The following is a 20791-nucleotide window of genomic DNA, read 5'->3' on the forward strand; positions in this document are numbered from 1 at the left end:
CTCCCTGTATTACCACCTGTTGTTGCCTTGGGGAAATCTCTCTTGAAGTGCCCAACCTCTCTACAGCCATAATAAGCTTGACCAGCGCCCGATCCAGGAGCGTGGTTGGTTGGTTGGACTGGTGCCTTCCAGATTCAAGTTGTGTGCCCCTTTTTACCACAGCTGTTGCATTGCAAATCACGGTAGGGTCCGCGGTAATGAAAGTTGCACTTGTTGCACTTTGTAAGAGTACCAACATACCCACTGGTAGGTGCTTGGGTGGTTGGAAAAGTAGCAAGAGTAGTAGCAGCGTTGACTGCCACTATTTGTTGTTTCTTGGAGGGCTCCTGTGAAGACTGGCCCTTACTCTTGTTCCATAACTTCTTCTTTCTCCCCCCACTCTCCTTTTGTGGTTCAGGAGCAGCTGCTACATCATCGAGACCAACCCCGTGATCTATCAAGGTCTGCACTAGGCACTTGGCGCTATCAAAAATGGAAGGCGTAGCAGCCAAAACATTTCCTTGAGTTGAGGGCGTCAATCCCCAAATGTACCTTTCAATCTTCTTGCTTTCTGGGGTGACCATTCCCGGACAGAGGAGATCCAGATCGCAGAATCTAGCTGTGTAAGCAGCAATGTCGGAACCCGTCATCTTCAGGTTCCAGAGCTTGTGGTCTAACTTCTGCATTTCGCCCCTTGGGCAGTACGCAGCCAGCATGAGTTCTTTTAAGCTTTCCCAACCCATGGCATTTTCTATCGGCAGGGTTAGGGATTTGACTCGACCATTCCACCAGGTCAATGCTCAGTCGGTGAAGGTGCAGGCGGCGAACTTCACCTTTGGCTTCCGAACAAGCACAAATTTCGAAAATGGATTCGATCTTCTCGAACCATCGGGTTAAGGCAATGACTCCTCCATTTCTGTCGAAGGATTTGGGTTTGGCAGTCATGAAGTCTTTATAGGAACACTCCTTTTGATGCCCCTAACCTCCACCATGGCTTTGAGAATCGGGTCCACCTACGGACCCACCAGAGCTGTCCTGATTTATCTGCGACATCGCAGCAGCCAAAGCAATCGTAACTGCTGCCTGGAACATAGCTAGGTCGAACTGAGGAGGTGGTGGCATTGGATCAGTTGGGGGATCATTGTTCTTCCTGTTGGGTCTCTTTCTGCGAGGCATCTTGTTCTAAAAATAATGAAGAAGAAGAGGATGATAAGTCCTCTAAATTTTAAATCAAGAGATATGAAACAAGATATATCTCAGCCTAATAGATAAAGTGTTCTACTAAGCGATAAGCAAAGAATGGTTACTAATGCAAGTAAACTATCCTAGGGAGAAATAAGTAGCAACACTTGGAATGAATCTGCATGCTGTATTCGGCTCTAGCTAAAATACTCCTATAGTATTTTAAGTTGTATGTTATGTTCTATCGATACTTGATGTATATATACTTGGTAAGTTTTAGGCATGCTGCAACACCACAGTCACTCCCAAGAACATTTTGGTCATGTCTCGAATAAATATAGTTGATCAGGCTATATTGACCCTAGACATGATTACATAACTGCCCAGGTTTAACCGCGGTGTCTAACATCCAAATACTTTTATGTTATTGTTTCTGGTACGTATGTATATTTGTATACTCTTTATAAAATACTTATATTTTAAAAGTATACTTTTAGTTCAGAGCACTTCGGCCCCTTAATGTTTATAGTTGTATACCATGTAAGGTTCGGTATACTTAGTTCACTATAAACAAGAGCTCTGATACCAATATGCCACACCCCCAAACCGGAACGACGGAAACGTTCGGGGTGGATGACGTCATGTGTAGTATCACAACAATTGTATCATAGCAATCATAGTAAACACAACCATTACATTGAATACATATATGAAAAGAGTTTACATCTGTTTGATTCTTGTTTTTATACATCAAAAGTATAATCAAAATAGAAAGACGTGACTCTATACGCTCCGTCTTCTCAAAACTCCAGGAGGTACCTGTCGACTGATTTCCTGGGAATACAAGTAGTTTTGAAAGAGTATCAGCATAAAGCTGGTGAGTTCATAAGCGATGTTTTTGTATTAAAAACCTGTTGATGATTCTGTAAAAATATTTGTACGTTTCCATGAAAATCCAATATTTTCTTTAGTAAGAGTGAGATAATATTAGTTCCATCTATAACTACTTAGTTCATGCTAGCCACGTATGAACCAATACTGAACAGACAGTTGACTATGTGGATCTGCCCTAAGTCCACAACCAAACAAGGAATAGGAAATGAGGCGGAAACTACATATCCTACAGTCTATCGAGTATTCTTCATACGTAACCATGATGCATAGACTAAATAGTTATAGAACTAACTATGAATGTTTGTTATTGTATCCAATTGTAGTATATAAAACATATTAGTTTGTATACTTGGTTACTGCTAGATGTATTGTATGATGAATTCTGCATGAAAACCTCCGTATAGAATATTTTGTTTGGAAAACCCTGGCTATCACAGTTACATATAGTAAGTTCTATTTGAAACCTCTGGCTACCATCAGTGTGTATATTAGTTTTATTATTTAAATAAAACTGTGTATTGTATTTCTGAAATCCCCAATGAATTGTATAATAGTTTTATTAATTAAAATAACACTAATGAAGAATGAATTCTCGTAAACAAAGGTTAGTTTATACTTATTGTGAGTCGTATAACCATGCTTGATATGACCATGTGACCTTTATGACGTTCTTCAGGTGTCGGTTAAATGAAATTTGTCACCTTAGGCATACCTGCCTAACTGTAGATAGCAGTTCAGGTGTGGGATTGTTAGTCCCGAATATATCTGTTCACAAATCTCACGCTCTCCCTCCAAGAGACTCTGGTTCTACTATGATAGGATTTAATTCAGTACCCCTAAGGGTACAGTTTTAAGTAGAGTCTCACAATCGTGTATAATCTAGTTTACGTGTAATTCTGCAATATTCTCTTGTATTTGGATCCATTGTATACTGCCTAAAGAAATAATTACACTTAAATAAATGTTAAATATTGTATATCATAAACTAAATCAGTCATAGTTTATACGTTTAGCAGTGTATAACTCTGAATTCGTAAAAGTTGTGCGTTGAAAACCCCAAACTATACCTATTATAGTTTACTTGAAATGATATGTATTTGGTTTGTAAATTATTCCGAAAACTATAAAATTGTGTTTCCAAAAATAAAAGTGTCCCTTATGCTCAACATAATACAAAAGGGATAAAATCTCTAAATATTTTGTAAAACGTGGAAATTGTTTGACAGTATTAATAAGTTTAAAGCTTATTAAAATCATTTATGTTTGGCTTGTATTCCCCCCTGAAAACATTATAAATCGTAAAAATGTAGGGTTATGAACGCACTGTCAGTTCGTACAAGCGTCGAATCAATGGACTGAAATGAAGACCCTCGAGTTGTAGTGTGGCACTTAACGGAATCCTAATAACAATTAAATACATATATGTATCTAAATTAGCGATTTCGTTAGATAAAATGTTACATAAACACTTGCTTTCGGTTAAGGAAGGTTACCAGGATTGCTTGAATCCATGAAAGTGAACTTTCAGTCTAAAGCACCACTTAGGAAGCGTGTGTACGGCCGTGAACTAGGGTGTACGGTCGGACAAGCGGTGTACGGCCGTATACAGGGTGTATGGCCGTGAACTCTTCTTTGAGGGGTGTACGACCCCTTGCAGATTTGAAGGTGTACGGTCACTGAACTTGAAAGTGTACGACCGTACACTCAAGAACAAAGGTGCTGATTTCAACGAGAAACGAGCTCTAGATGCTCCGAAATGATCCCCAATGGTGTTTTTCAATGATTTCCGGAGGAATAAAGGTGCTTTTAGGGGGGTACGGTCACAAGTCTAGAGAGAGAATGAGTGCGTGTTCGGCTAGAAGAGTGTAAATGAGGGGTAGGGTCTCATATATATAGGGGTTTTGTGGTGGGTGGGTGGGTCCACCTGACACCAGCCGTGAATGGGTGTGCGGTCATACACGGGTGTGCGGCCGTACACGGGTGTGCGGTCGTACACAGGTGTGCGGCCATACACTCACTTAGGCCAAAAGCTTATTTGTTTTTCCAGGACTTCGGGTTTTCGCGTGATTTGGTTCCGAATCGCTTATATAAATTTAATTATATAAAACTAGATGATTTCCTAACCCATGAAGTTTTGACGGAAACTTTATAAAATTCAAATTTTATTAACGGAATTAGGATACCCGAAACGGAAAAAGGTTTCGGTTATCACAACATACAATTTATTGAAAGTCATTGAGGTAAATAGCTTCAGAACACGTGTTTTCACCAGGACAAAGAGCTTCGATGGTGACATAAACGAGCATAGAAAACTGTCATCTCCTCTGTAATGCAATGAAAACATAGTGGAATAAGTAAGTGTACCATTGGTCTTAACTCCCAAGCACACTCCCACCACCTCTTTGTTCTTCTTTTCGTGTCTCTTAATTAATTAGAGTTCTCTGTGTTGATATTTGTAGCAATTAAGGTGTTTGTAGAAATGATGGGTAACATTTGAACCCGTGCATTGAATGATGATTAGAACATTATAAATGTTTATAAATTATTTCAATTTTGAAAATTTTCTTATATAAACAAACACAAATTGCTTAAAACCAAAATTGAGTATCTCGATTGCCTCAATTATATCAATTATATAAAAGTTCTTATATTAACAAACATAAATTCCCATAAACTAAAATAATGTTCATGTAAATTATACAAAAGTCCTTATATCAAAAGACAGAAAATTTAACGAACCTAATTTACATATACAGAAGTTTAGTTTGAATTATTATTTAAAGTTAAAAAAGTCCATTGTTGAGACAAAATCATTGTGCCAATGAAAAACTTACATGTTCATCAACAACTATAATTAAGCATAATCAATCGACTTTTATAAAACTATTAATCGAGTACCATGCAGGTTTATGATAACAACATAGCCTACTAGATACAAATCTTATTGTCAAAAACAAAATTGAATGGATATAAGCAATCGGTGGATTGGAATGTACCTAAGAAGAATCGACTGGAGTCTAGACAAACACAAAAAACTGAATAGATGAGATGCATCTAGATCTTTGATCTTAGGGCGACAGAGTCATTGTGGATGTACTAGGTTTGGAAAGGCGGAGGTGGTAATATATTAAGGATACGAAGATTCCAGAGAACAAATGAGATGCTCTCAGATCTAGAGGCAGTAAGAAGATTTCAAGGAAGAGCATTAGTAAATGCGACACCATCAAGAGGCGAGGTATACGTGGGCGGAAGGAAGGAGAGGGATGATTGTCACACCCCCAGCCGACGGCGGAAACACCGGGCGGTGTACCACCATTCCTTGTATCATAGTTATCAAATATATATTGAATAGTAAAAAAGAATTATTGTAAACTACGTACCTTTATTAATAATAGAAAGTTATATTATTCTAGCTTATCAAGTTCCTGAAAACACATGCGTTTTGAAAAGACGTCAACATAAAGTTGGTGAGTTCACAAGTTTTGACTCTGAGTAAAAATAGTACTCTTTCTTAGCTCAAAAAGTATAGAAACATTATTCTAACTCATACTTGTTTCTATATAATATATATATATATCCCAGGTATAATGGTTTACTTACTAGTATACCTATAAGTTTCATATAATATGCGTATAGGTGTTTCTAATTCCATACAAACAAAGGTTGCTACGTATAAATCTTATTTCAATTCTATACGAGTAAAAACGGCTACGTATAAATCTTATTTCAATTCTGTACGATTATGTAGCCTTGTTATAGTTGTCTACTTAATATACAAGTAGTATACCTACCAGTTTCTTGTACTTAGAGTATAAGTGTTTAGGAAACTTATACTTAACATTAATACTTGTATAACGACAACGTATAATGCTTCTAACAATTTGCTACCATGAGTCCGTAACCGCTGCTATGACATACAAAGCCTCTGATACCCACTCATGCTTTCCATGAGGATAGCCCACTCATGATTTCCATGAGGATTTCCACAACATATAAACATTACCGTGTGCTTCATCGACACCAGAACAATAAAGAAATAAAAGGACAGTTCGTCACGCGCTTATGTTGGGTTGTAGCTAGCAACCACGAGTGGGGTTGTAAACCCGTGTATTATTCATACACGACTTCCTCGCTCACACGGGATTAACGGTTACATGTCATAGGACTTTCACTAAGATCCTTAATCTTAGTTGATGAATACAATAACTTATGTAGACTTTTTCGGCTTCCTATAGCTGTAACAACAAAAGCATTTTCGTGTCTAAAACCCTAAGTTACTAGACTATGCTTTTAAACATTACTCCTCAGTTCATAATACTTTAGGCAGTATAACTTGAGGAAAAACCAGGTTTTACCTTAACATAAAACCAATAATAACAACATATAACATAAAAGGTTTTATCTTGACATAAAACCTATAATAACAACATATAACATACAAGGTTTTATTTTGACATAAAACCAATAATAACAACATAAAACATACCTGGTTTTATCTTGACATAAAACCAACAATAACAACATATTTATCAATTAGCATATAGAACTTCCGAGTATAACTCTGGAACTATATCGCACACAACATATATATAGAATCCTAAGTATAACTCAAGTTCTACATTAGCATACTACTATAACAATAACATGCTAACAAATTTACGATCGTTGTATATTTTCAGATACGAAATAACTATATCCTGGTTAATATAACTATCTATCTTGATACGAATATACTATCATATAGACATAATATTAACTTATATATAATACTTAACATGCGTTTTCCCCCGAAAACATTAAAAAGTGGGGTCGTGAAACTCACAATAGTAGTGTGATCTATAGAATTTAAACGATCATAGGCTCGTCGTTGTCAGGCTCGGGAAGGGAAATAGCCTTCAGAAATGAGAGAGAATAAAAGGAGAAGGTGTAAGGATTGAATGAGCTTTGATCACTATTTATAGACTGTTCTGGGCCCATTCATGTCGTGAACATGGTAGGTTCACGTCGTGAACATCCATGAGTCATCCCATAGCCTTAACGTGTGTTTTCTAGCTCCAATTAGTGTCTGTTGACTTGCTCACGTCGTGAGTCCAGTCAGACTAGGGTTTCTGACACATGTCATGCTCTCAGACAACTATAACTTCGGAAGGCCATAACTTTTGCATACGAACTCCGTTTTTGACGTTCTTTATATCCACGCATATGTATTTATGAGTACTACAACTCTCCTTTAGACTCCAATAGATAATTCTATGTCTATTTAAATTCCTCTTATTATAGAGATTTATAGTGTTAGGGTTTATCATAACTTCTTCACGCGAAGTCAGATTTAGACGTTCTCTATATTTTTGGAATCCTATGGACGTATACTTTGAGTTGTATCATAAGTTATGCATGAAATGTCATACTTGTATTAGAATTTATAGTAAGTTTATCACATTACTAGTTTAACAAAATCACATTACATGATTGGCATAATCACATGTGATTGCTATTGACCTATTTTGACTGGTGTTACATTCTCCCCACGTTAGAATAATTTCGTCCCGAAATTTATCTTGTGGATGGGGTTTTGTTAAATAGTTGGGGGTATATTTGTTTCATCTGATCGTCACATTCCCAAGTAAATTCAGGTCCTCGTAAAGAGTTCCATCGAACTTTCACTATGGGAATACGACTTTGTTTTAACCGTTTGGCTTATAGATCCATGTTTTCGATAGGTTCATCTACAAAAGTTGAGTTTGGTATTGACTTGTACCTCGTCGAGAGGTACAACAAGAGTGTCGTCGGATAGACATCTTTTGAGATTTGACACGTGAAAAACATCGTGTACATTGCTTAGCTCTTGAGGTAACTTGAGTTGATATGCGACAGAACCAATTCTTGCTAGAATTTCAAAAGGTCCTATATACCGTGGGTTTAGTTTGCCACGTTTCCTGAATCGAATTATGACTTTCCAAGGAAAGACCTTCAACATTAATTTATCTCAAACTTGGAATTCTAAAGGCTTACGTCTTACGTCAGCATAGCTCTTCTGACGATCACATGCTGCCTTTAATCGATCCTTAATTTGCACGATCTTTTGAGTTGTCTCGTGGGTTATTTCTAGCTCAGCACATAAGGTATCACCTATATGTTCTCTGGCCAATTGTGTGTCTCCAACTTCTCAGTGCAAAAACTACAGCTCCCAATTCAAGGTCATGGGTAGTGTAATTATTCTCATGCACCTTAAGTTGTCGAGATATGTAAGCAATAACTTTGCCCTTTTTACAACAACGCATATCCCAATCCTTGATTTGATGTGTCGCAGTATACGACAAAATCTTTTGTCCCATCTGAGAGGGATAGGATTTGTGCACTACACAACATTTGTTCTAGTTTCTAGAAAGCAGCTTCTTGTTTTTCTTTTGTGTTGAACTTCATATCTTTCTATGTTAGTGTTCTAAGCGGCTTGGCTACATCGAAGAAATTCTTTATGAATCTACGGCAGTAGCCAGCAAGCCCTAACAATTGACGCACTTCTGTTGGTGTCTTTGGTGCCTCCCAATTCTTGATTGTTTTAACCTTGGAGGGTTCGGCACGAATTCCCTTTGTTGCTAACTATATGTTAAAAATTTGTAATTCTCTAATCCAAAATTCACATTCGGAGAATTTGGCGTACAACTTTTCTTTTCTTAGTAGTTCCAAGATTATTTGCAAGTTTTGACTGTGTTCTTCCTTGGTTCAATAATATATCAATATATCATCGATAAATACTATCACGAATTTATTCAAGTGCGGTTTGCAAACACTATTTATGAGGTCCATGAACATTGTCGGAGCGTTGGTCAATCCAAAGGCTTAATTAGGAACTCATAATGACCATACCGAGTCCTAAATGTTGTTTTCGGAACATCGTATTCTTGTACTCTGAGTTCATGGTAGCCTGATCTGAGATCTATCTTGAATCTTCTAGAATCTTCAGGTGTTTTAGTCTATCAACCACTGTATCCAAGTTTAGTTGTGCATCGGTCTAACCATAATTAAACATAGGTGATCAGTCTACGTTTAGTTGTGGTTCGGCCCATGTACAATAAAACTCGATTATGGAGTTTGACCTAAAACATTGCGTTGTATTGCTATCGAGGGTTTAGGTTTTCTATATTATTGGGTTATACATGTGTTCTTCGCGAGACTGAGTTCATACATAACTCTATATCTTTGTGTTGGTTATGTTCATGGGTATATTATTAATTATTGTTTGTTACTTCAGGTCTAGCTGATAAGGCACCGGCCAGTCAGGACAGTCGGTGGGCAGGATCATTTTAGCATATCATCGTTCTGAAATCCAGCAACCCAAGCGACGTGTCTATCCTGTCACCGCTCCCGTAAGTAGTCCTTCAGTAAATAATTAATAATATTTTATATTGTAGGCAAAGGGATATACCTAAACCTAATAGAGTAAGCCCTAAACTATAATCATGCTTTCCCAAGAAAGTACTAGTTCTATATAGTCAATAGCTCTGATACCAATCTGTCACACCCCCAGTCGGCGGCGGAAACACCGGGCCGTGTAACGTCATTCCGTGTGTCATAGTTATCAAATATATATTGAATAGTACAAAAGAAGTATTGTAAACTACGTACCTTTATTGCTAATAGAAAGTTATATTATTCCATCTTATCAAGTTCCTGAAAACACATGCATTTTGAAAATACGTCAACATAAAGTTGGTGAGTTCACAGGTTTTGACTCTGAGTAAAAATAGTACTCTTTTTGAGTTCAAAAAGGATAGAACATTATTCTGACTCATACTTGTTTCTACATAGTATATATAGATCCTAGGTATAATGGTTTACTTACTAGTATACCTATAAGTTTCATATACTATGCATATAGGTGTTTGTAATTCCATACAAACAAAGGTTGCTACGTATAAATCTTATTTAAATTCAATACGAGTCAAAACGCCTACGTATAAATCTTATTTCAATTCTATACGAGTATGTAGCCTAGTTATAGTTGTCTACTTAATATACAAGTAGTATACCTACCAGTTTCTTGTACTTAGAGTATAAGTGTTTGGGAAACTTATACTTAACGTTAATACTTGTATAACGACGAAGTATAATGCTTCTAACAATTTGCTACCATGAGTCCGTAACTGCTGCTATGACATACAAAGCCTATGATCCCCACTCATGATTTCCATGAGGGTAGCCCACTCATGATTTCCATGAGGATTTCCACAACATATAAACAATACCGCGTGCTTCATCGACGCGGGAACAATAAAGCAATAAAAGGACAGTTCGTCACTTGCTTATGTTGGGTTGCAGCTAGCAACCACGAGTGGGGTTTTCGACCCGTATATTATTCATACACAACTTCCTCGTTCACACGGGATTAACGGTTTCAGGTCAGAGGACTTTCACTAAGATCCCCAATCTTAGTTGATGAATACAATAACTCATGTAGACTTTGTCGGCTTCCTACAGCTGTAACAACAAAAACATTTTAATGTCTAAAACCCTAAGTTACTAGACAATGCTTTTAAACATTACTCCTAAGTTCAAAATACTTTAGGCAGTATAACTTGAGGAAAAACCAAGTTTTATCTTAACATAAAACCAATAATAACAACATATAAAATACGAGGTTTTATCATGACATAAAACCAATAATAACAACATATAACATACGAGGTTTTATCTTGACATAAAACCAATAATAACAACATATAACATACCTGGTTTTATCTTGACATAAAACCAACAATAACAACATACTTATCAATTAGCATATAGAACTTCCGTGTATAACTCTGGAACCATATCGCACACAACATATATATATATATATATATATATATATATATATATATATATATATATATATATATATATATATATATATATATATATATATATATATAATCCTAAGTATAACTCAAGATCTACATTAGTATACTACTATAACAATAACATGCTAACAACTTTACGATAGTTGTATATTTTTAGATACAAAATAACTATATACCGGTTAATATAACTATCTATCTTGATACAAATATACTATCATATAGACATACTATTAACTTATATATAATACTTAGCATGCATTTTCCCACGAAAACATTAAAAAGTGGGGTCATGAAACTCACCCTAGTAGCATGATCTATAGAATTTAAACGGTCATAAGCTCGTCGTTGTCAGGCTTGGGAAGGTAAACGCCCTTCAGAAACGAGAGAGAATGAAAAGAGAAGGTGTAAGGATTGAATGAGCTTTGATTGCTATTTATAGGCTGTTCTGGGCCCATTCACGCTGTGAGCATGATAGGTTCACGTCATGAACTTCCATGAGTCATCCCATAGCCTTAACACGTGTTTTCTAGCTCCGAGTAGTATCTGTTGACTCCTCACGTCGTGGGAAATCTTGTTCACGTCGTGAGTCCAGTCAGACTAGGGTTTCTGACACGTGTCATGCTCTTAGACAGCTGTAACTTCGGAAGGCCATAACTTTTGCATACAAACTCCGATTTGACGTTCTTTATATCCACGCGTAGGTATTTACAAATACTACAACTCTCTTTTAGACTCCAATAGCTAATTTTAAGTCTATTTTAAATTCCTCTGATTATAGAGATTTATAGTGTTAGGGTTCATCATAACTTCTTCACGCGAAGTCAGATTTAGACGTTCTCTATATTTTTGGAATCGTATGGACGTATAATTTTAGTTGTAACGTAAGTTATGAATGAAAGTTCATACTTGTATTAGAATTTATAGTAAGTTTATCACATTATTAGTTTAACAAAATCACATTACATGATTGGCATAATCACATGTGATTGTTATTGACCTATTTTGACTGGTGTTATAATGATCCTCCACCAAATGATTTAGGTTTTCGACGATCACTATTGTAATTGAAGATGAACATGTCGTTCGCTCATTATAGAGGTCCTGTGAGAATATAGTTTATTCGTCAAAGGGATGCTGGAGACGATTAAGGCAATATGAGGGGAGTGTAATCGATCTGTCGATCCAAATCACATCGTCGGTCTGTTGTTTCTTTGATTCATCGTCCACGAGCTGGACATTAGGGAGTGTGGATGGTCGGAGGTAGGATGAAGGGAGGAGAGAGGCGGGATGAAGAGATAGAGATTTAGAGAGGGGGAAGGGCGTGCCATGATTCAATTAGAGAAGGGGTATATTACATTATCTCTAAAATACCCCTGGTTCATTTCAATGAGATGCCCCACCTTTTTTTTCCATAGTTATTTACAAAAATGCGACAAAGCATCCTAACCTTTGATTATTTAGATCTAACGACCTTCGTTTGGTTCTTGGGTTTTCGAGAAACTTTGAGTTCTCAAATTATCCTTCATCTCTCTCTCTCTCCCTCTCTCTCTCTCTCTATATATATATATATATATATATATATATATATATATATATATATAGTTATAAATTCGACGTAATTAAAACTAAAACTAACAAAACTAAAATAAAACATTACAAAATAAAAGTATGAGATATGATAGGATTCTTGAACACTAAGAAGACTGTATTCAAGATGGTGTGATTTTCTCTTTACATTTGATGGGTATTTATACTACATAACATCATATTCATACATCATCAAAATAGTAATTCAATAAGTAAAGGAAATTATTCAAGGGGTGAAAAGTGTTCATCCATATGCATTGTGTAACTTAATAATTTAATGTAATTTATAACACTCCCCCTTAGATGACACTTTTTGTAATCTGAGTTCAACCTTGAAGTACTTCCTCATTAAAAACGTTTCTAAAGAAAACTCATTGTGAAAAAACTTTAACGAAGGGATAAAGAGTGTAGTATATTGTTGACTCCTCTTTATTTAGACATTTGTTACATTACGTGTTATGCATATGTTGCATTCTAATGCCATGTAGGAAGTGCTTTCGTGAAGTGGTCTGCTACATTGTTGTTGGATTGAACATATTCTATCTCAACCTTTTGAATGTACTCAAAAACAATTTAGTGGTATATATTTTGTCATGTTTCTCTTAATATATCATTCTTTCATTTGGGTGACACATGCTGAGTTATATTCATAAATTAAAGTTGGACCTTTATCTTTTTCTAGTCCACATGAAGAAAAAATGAGTTGTCTCATTGATCTTAACCATGTTCCTTCTCTACTAGCTTCATTTAGTGAAATTACTTCAGCATGATTTGAGGATGTGGCGACAAGTGGTTGCTTTTCAGAGCCCCGAGAAATTGTGGCGCCTCAGTTCATGAATACGTATCTAGTTTGAGATCTAGATTTACGAGGATCTAATAAATAGCTTGCATCTGCATAACCAATCAAACCCTGTTTTGAATAATTAGGATAAAGTAACCCTAAATCAATAGTCCCTCAAAGTTATCAGAAATTATTCTTGATCCCATTCTAATGTCTTTTTGTTGGGGATGAACTGAACCTTGCTAGTAAGTTTACAAAAAAAGACATATCAGGTCTAGTACAATTTATAAGATACATAAGAGCCCCAATTGCATTTAGATATGGTACTTTTGGACCAAGAACTTCTTCATTTTCTTTGAAGGGACGAAATGGATCTTTATCAATATTTAATTATCTAACAACCATTGGGGTGCTTAAAGAATTGACATTGGACTTATTGAAACATTTTAAGAGTCTTTTTGTATAATTTGATTGATGCACAAGTATTCTGTTGGGCATATGCTCAATCTGCAAACCAAGATAATATTTGGTTTTTCTAGGATCTTTCATTTCAAATTCTTTCTTTAAAAGTTCAATCACTTCAAGGATTTCTTTATTCGTTCCAATGATGTTCAATTCATCAACATAGACCGCTATAATCACACACCAAGATGTTGTTTTCTTAATAAATATGCATGGAAAAATAGTGTTATTTTTATAACCTTTTGTAGTTCCTATTGAATCGAGTAATGAAACAAAATCAGAGTATGAATTGAGATCTAAATATAATCTGTTTCGCACGTTGTATCGCTTTATCAGTTGAATACAAGAGGAAAGAGAAAATGATTACAATAAGAGAAAAGTTCTTAACCTCTAAAAGTATCCTTCCCATATTTATAGGGAAAACTGAAAGCACAAAAAGTATAAGGACATTTGACATCTAAGCTTCGACACTAAAGTAGTCCTTAAAATAAAATACAATCAAACATTCGATATTAATGACAACAAGGATAAATTCGACATCTCACAACTTTCGAACCCCAACATTCTCCCCATTTGTGAGAATTGTCGAATCTAAGTCATTAACATCCGGATTGCTTGATGCATTGAACTCCGAATCCCAGCATACCAATTCATCACCTTCTTCAATTCCGCCTTATCATTATCATTGTTCTTCTTAGAGTTATTTATACGAACCATCAAGTTCATTGTTCTTCCCTTCTGCCACAACTAGCATGTTGGCTAGGAAATTTCGTCCTCATGTAAGCAATAACTATTATGAGACTTATGCTAACACATTAAAAGTGTACTTTATGGTTCCTAATGGACCACGGAAAGATAGAGTCCAAATCTCTCCAAGTATGTGAAATCTCTCCCAATTCTCTCCAAGTATGTGAAACCTCTACTAAATCTCTCCAATTATGTGAAATCTTTCCCAAATCTCTCCAAGTATGTAAAATCTCTCCAAGAATATCGAATCTCTCCCAAATCTCTCCAAGTATGTGAAATCTCTCCAAGTATGTGAAATCTCTCCCAAATCTCTCCAAGTATGTGAAATCTCTCCCAAATCTCTCCAAGTATGTGAAATCTCTCCAAGAATATAGAATCTCTCCCAAATCTCTCCAAATATGTGAAATCTCTCCCAAATCTCTCCAAGTATATGAAATCTCTCCCAATTCTCTCCAAGTATGTGGAATCTCTCCCAAATATCTCTACGTACCTTCCTCAGTCGAAAACAGCCCAAAACCGAAGGAGAAAACCCAAAAGGACCCTCTTGGTCATGAACCTCTCGTCCGGAACCCTCTTGGTCCTGAACCTCTCGTCCGGAACCCTCTTGGTCCTAAACCTCTTGGCCGGAACCCTCTCGGTCCGGAATGCCTCATAAGGAACCAAGAGGAATCATCAGCTTCGGAATAAGCCTATCATCCGGACACTTAGTTTGCTCCGGAACCACCTTGTTCGGACCCTTCGGTTCTGCTCCGGAAGACCGTCTCGCCTTGTCTCGCTTCAGAAATCCCTGGCCGGACCAGATGTGACAACCCGAAATTTTTTTGCTTTAAAAGCTCAGTCAGTCAACTCAACTGAGTGTCAGCCTCATTGGTAATGAGTTCTAGCCTGGTTAAAGGTCATTCTAAGGAGTTTTAAGCCTAGTACACTTAAGGAATGAGTGTTAGAATGTACCTGCTAGAGACACTGTCCAACAAATCAAGACTTAACCTCTTCAAAAAGAGTTCACGGCCACAACACTTGAGTTTACGTCCGTAAACTCAAGGTGGGCCGTAAACTCCCTCCTTAAGTCTCATATTCTTCATTTTTCATTCATTATCTCATTCCACCTCAAGAACACTTCCAAATCCTCTCAATTGTCATCCCGATTTTCGTCCTAGATCATCAAAACTTGTAAGTGTTCTTCCTTTAGTTGATGTTAATCCTTCCTAATCTAGTATCATCTAATGATTCCATCCATGAAATCATTCCATTTGCTAGATCTTCAAGTTTCACCAAGAACACCAAGAACACACACTAGTGTTCTTGGATCTTAGTCACCATTTCAAGCCTCTATATCGTAAGTACTCTTCCCTACACTTGATATCTAGTTAGGACTCATGCTTAGAGCCTTGAAAACATCAAAAACACAAGAACAAAAGGAGTTTACGGCCAAGCCATCTCCCATGGCCGTAAACCCCTATAAGGGTGCCATTATGGCCATAAACCCTCCTAGATGCAAAGCTTGTGATGTAGAACCCTTCCTTGATGGAAATAGGACCTTAAACTACTCACAAATGCATAATTCCCATGAGTTTACGGCCGTAAACTCCTTGCTTTGCCGTAAACTCATCAAAAGCCTCCATTGAGTTGGTCTTTCTCATCCTTGTGTAGAGCAAAAGTCCCTCAAGCTTCCCTAGCCTTCAAACACACACTTATGCTTGTTTGACCATGAGTTTACGGCCGTAAACTACCTTTGGCCGTAAAACCATGGCCGTAAACACATGATAGTGCCATTCCACTCTCCTTTGATGAATCACATGTGATTCCAACACTTGGTCAAAGTGTTTCCTAGTCCCGTGAGGTGTTTCCTTGCATTTGTTTGCTTCCAAACACTATATTTATGTCAGTATATGCCAATATATGTCATTTAGGACTTGTTGTGTCTCGGGACTTCATTCGTGGAACTTCTCATCCTTATGCGCGTATTCGTTGAATCACCCACATCAGGTGAGTTCATACCCCGTAATGAATCTTTTAACAGTTTTAAATGCTTTTAAGGGGGGGGGGGGGGGAATACAAGTTGAACACAATGATAATTGTGTAATTGTTTGTTATAAACATCTTTAAAAAGGTTGCTTATGTCTTTTATAAGTGATCAAAACATTTCAAAAACTCTTTTAAAGTTATGTTACTTTATAGTTTTACAAAACTCCGTTTTAAAGTACAAGCATAACTTAGTAGATAAAAGGAGTCTTTTCAATAACAGTTCAAGTAAACTATAATAGGTATAGTTTAGAGATTCAGTTCATACTAGATACAATACACAATAACATAACGAACATACTATATGAGAAACAGAACATACAATATGAGAAACAGAACATACTATATGAGAAACAGAACAAACATATTAAGGTAATATAGCATGGAACTACTACAAGATCTAATTATACCAATGAATCACTAACTCACTGTTCTAAACAAAAGGTGATAGTTATATTGGGTATACATGATTATAAAACTTTAATGTGAATTACACGGCGTAGCAACTGGTTTGCTAAAAAGTCGCGTTTGGTTCCCTTAATCTCTAGACAGGGAGAGCGTACAGTAGGGGTACTAGCCTTCACATTATGACCAGTATAAAACCAACATGTTTTAAGGTCATCAGTACATCCGTATGTAATTTTAAACGACAACTGTGTACTTACATTTCCCATTACTTTCATAAAGTGATAGTACCACTTGAAGGTCAAATGCAAACTATTTTCGAGTGAAGATAGTTATAAACTAGGGAAAACTTACATCTTACAAACGACAAACAGAACAGTCGAGTCTAGTACATTCAGTAGAAAGGGACCATAATGCTAACCTTATGATTCCTTAATGTATACATCAAAGGATATATATATATATATATATATATATATATATATATATATATATATATACATAATAGAATCCGACAGATAATAGGATGTGTGCTCTCCGCTTCACTTCATGTTCTTTGTTTGGTTGTGGGCTTGGAACGGATTCACCCAGTCTATTATCTATTCGATTTTAGATATATATATATGTTCATTATACATTAAGTCATCATAAGGGTACCAGGTATGGGTCAAGTCATAGGACACAAAGTCAATGCACAATTTTCTAGTACAAAACATACTTTCCAAATCAGAACTTTTGGTATACAAAACTAGAAACTTACCAGTTAAGGGTTTAATCCATTTTATTAAACCAGGATAAACTTAAAGGACCTTAGGTGATTAACTCTATGATACCTGAGTTTATACATCATGGTTATATATCATTAATACCCAATACGTAGTTGGATGTGTGTTTTCCGCCTTACTTCCTGTTCCTTGTTTGGTTGTGGGCTTAGGGCAGATTCACCCAATTAACTTTCTATTCGATATTAGATCATATATAGCCAGTATAAACTAAGTGATTATAGAAGTAATCACTATGGTCACCATTTTATTATAAGAAATAAGGGTTTTCTTAAAGAATCTTTTCATTAAATATAAAGGAACCATTACAATTAACTCCATGAGTAACAAGTGAATACACCAGGGTTATATACAACAATGATCTAACAACCAATGGGATGTGTGCTATCCGCCTTACTTCCTGTTCCTTGTTTGGTTGTGGGCTTAGGGCAGATGCGCACAGTCGATTGTTTGTTTACTCTGAGTTTTATATAACTTGTATCCATTTAGTACTCATAGAAGGGATTGTAGAATCATTTTTACTTATCTTTCATTAAAGTAGGAAATATTGGATTTTCTAGGGGAACAGGCGAACTTTTCTAAACATAACTTACAACTTACTACATTTTCAACTACATTTTACAACAACATTTTACAACTTACTTACATCACTAAAATCTTATGAACTCACCAGCTTAATTGCTGATCAACTCTTTCAAATAACTTGTATTCTCAGGAGCCTAGTAGACAGGTACTCGTGCTGGGAATTCAGAAGATGGAGCAGTATAGCTTCAAGTCTTGTTTGTTATTTGCTTATGTATTATATGTTTTGTGAACACACACATTGTAAACACTTTCTTTCTAATGAAATGGTTGTTCATTACTTGCTTACTATAATGCATATCTTGTGATACTAAACATGACGTCCTCCACCCCCGAACGTTTCCGCCGTTCCGGTTTTGGGGTGTGATAGATTGGTATCAGAGCATTGTTTATAGTGAACTAAGTATATCAACCGATAAAAGATATACAACTATAAATACAATGGGGCTTAAGTGCTCTGGAGAATGGTATATTTTAAGAGTATAACGATAAGTTATAAAAATATACCTACTTGCTTATACATGTCCATACTAGACCAAGTATCACAAGAAGAACAGAACTAAAGTATTTAAAGGTTGAACACTGTCGTCAAACCTGAACAGTTATGTAATCATAGCTAGGATCAATATAGCATGATCAACTATATTCATTCGAGATGTGACCGACATGTGTTTGGGAGTGATGTGGTGTTGCAACAGTCTTAAAACTTACCTAAACACCAGTCAAGAGAATACTAGATCAAAGTACATTAGAGTTAGAATACTATAGGAGTATTCTATGATACTATAACGCAATAACAAGCTTGAAACATACCAAGTACATTACGTTAAAATACTATAGGAGTATTTTAGGCACTATATAAACAACTTACATGATAACTTAAAAGACCCTTGCGGATAGGTCTATAATTTTACAATGTGTACTTCCAAGGTTATATATAATTGAGAATCTATAGACTTAGAATTTGTGATCTACGCTCCACTACCTGTTCCTTGTTTGGTTGTGGTTTTGGAGTAGGATCACTTATTCGAAGGTCTATTTAATCTTAAGTTATATACAACTTGTATACATTGTGCAATTATAGAAGGACTCTGTAAGGATCACCCCATAAAGTTACCTTAAATCTCATAGATTCTTTAGTCACTTCCATTCTCGCACGACAAGCCCATATAGATGTAACCACTTCCTCATAGTAGACAACAGAAGAGTCTGGAGGAAACAAGAGCAAGTTCATGGGGAGCTTTCAAAGAGGGATCAACAGAAGTAACCAAAACGTCTTACACGTCACACTAATAAATAATAATCTTGGTCAACTTAATGAGCGAGTGGAGACACTGCTCACATTATGTGTTAGGATTATTTTCTTACATGCAGCTGGTAACAGTTATTCAGGAAACAGATATTCATTTGAGGATAGCCATTTTCAAATTCATAGAGTTTACAGAGTATGTTCCAGAGTTTACAGAGTAGAACCGGAAGGTTCACAGAGTTAGGACCAGAGGGTCCACAGAGTTAGGACCGGAGGGTCCACAGAGTTAGGATCGTAGGGTCCACAGAGTTACAGCCTCGAGTGGCTATTATGTGTTATATGTGGTATTTTGGGGAACTCACTAAGCATTTATGCTTACAGTGTTTTGTGTTATGTGTTTCAAGTACCAGTGAGGATCGCGGGAAGGCGCCGACATGATCAGTACACACTATTGGAGTTTTATACATTTGATCTTGGGATGTGTTTTTATGGATTCGATATGTGATACATTGAGATTTGAGAATATTTATGAATGAAATTGTATCTTTAAAAGTGAAATTTTTTTTTGAAAAATTACGTTGTTACACTTAGTTTGCTCCGGAACCACCTTGTTCGGACCCTTCGGTTCTGCTCCGGAAGACCGCCTCGCCTTGTCCTGCTTCGGAAATCCTTGGCCGGACCGGACCGCTGAACACCTGACTTCGGATCCGAGAAGGTCACTCCGGATCTCGCCTGATGACTCTGGAACATTGAGAATGATTCCGGAAATGTGAATCAGATTTCGGACCCTCGCAGGCTCCGGACTACACTCCGGATTTTTGTCATTTTCGGACCTTTTTATCATTTTAAGACATTTTGACGCCGGAAATCACACCAAACTCGTATTTTTCATATCTTAAACCCCTTAAACCCCTGTTTTATGCCAAAATTAATTATTTTAAACATATTTATATAAAATAATACCCAAGATTGTTAAGGAGATTCTAAGGAAATATAGGGGTTGACTTTGTGATGTGATGTACATCCTTTATTCCCCATACAAATCTCAGTAAACCACACATTATCCATGGATAACAAGGTTTACCCACCAGCCCTCTATGCAAATGTCAAGTCACCCTTATCCTTCCCTTTAGATACGTGAACTCCTTTTTCCTTCCCAAGTCCCACTTCTCATTTCTCACTTCCAAAAAACTCCTAAGAATACTCTCAACTCCTTCAAGCTTCAAGTTCATCCCTTCAAAGGAAATTACCAGATTTCTTTGGTGAGTATTTTATC

This window comes from Lactuca virosa, chromosome 7 (genome assembly GCF_052849685.1).
Source record: "Lactuca virosa cultivar CGN04683 chromosome 7, Lactuca_virosa_CGN04683_v6, whole genome shotgun sequence".
NCBI lineage: Eukaryota > Viridiplantae > Streptophyta > Magnoliopsida > Asterales > Asteraceae > Lactuca > Lactuca virosa.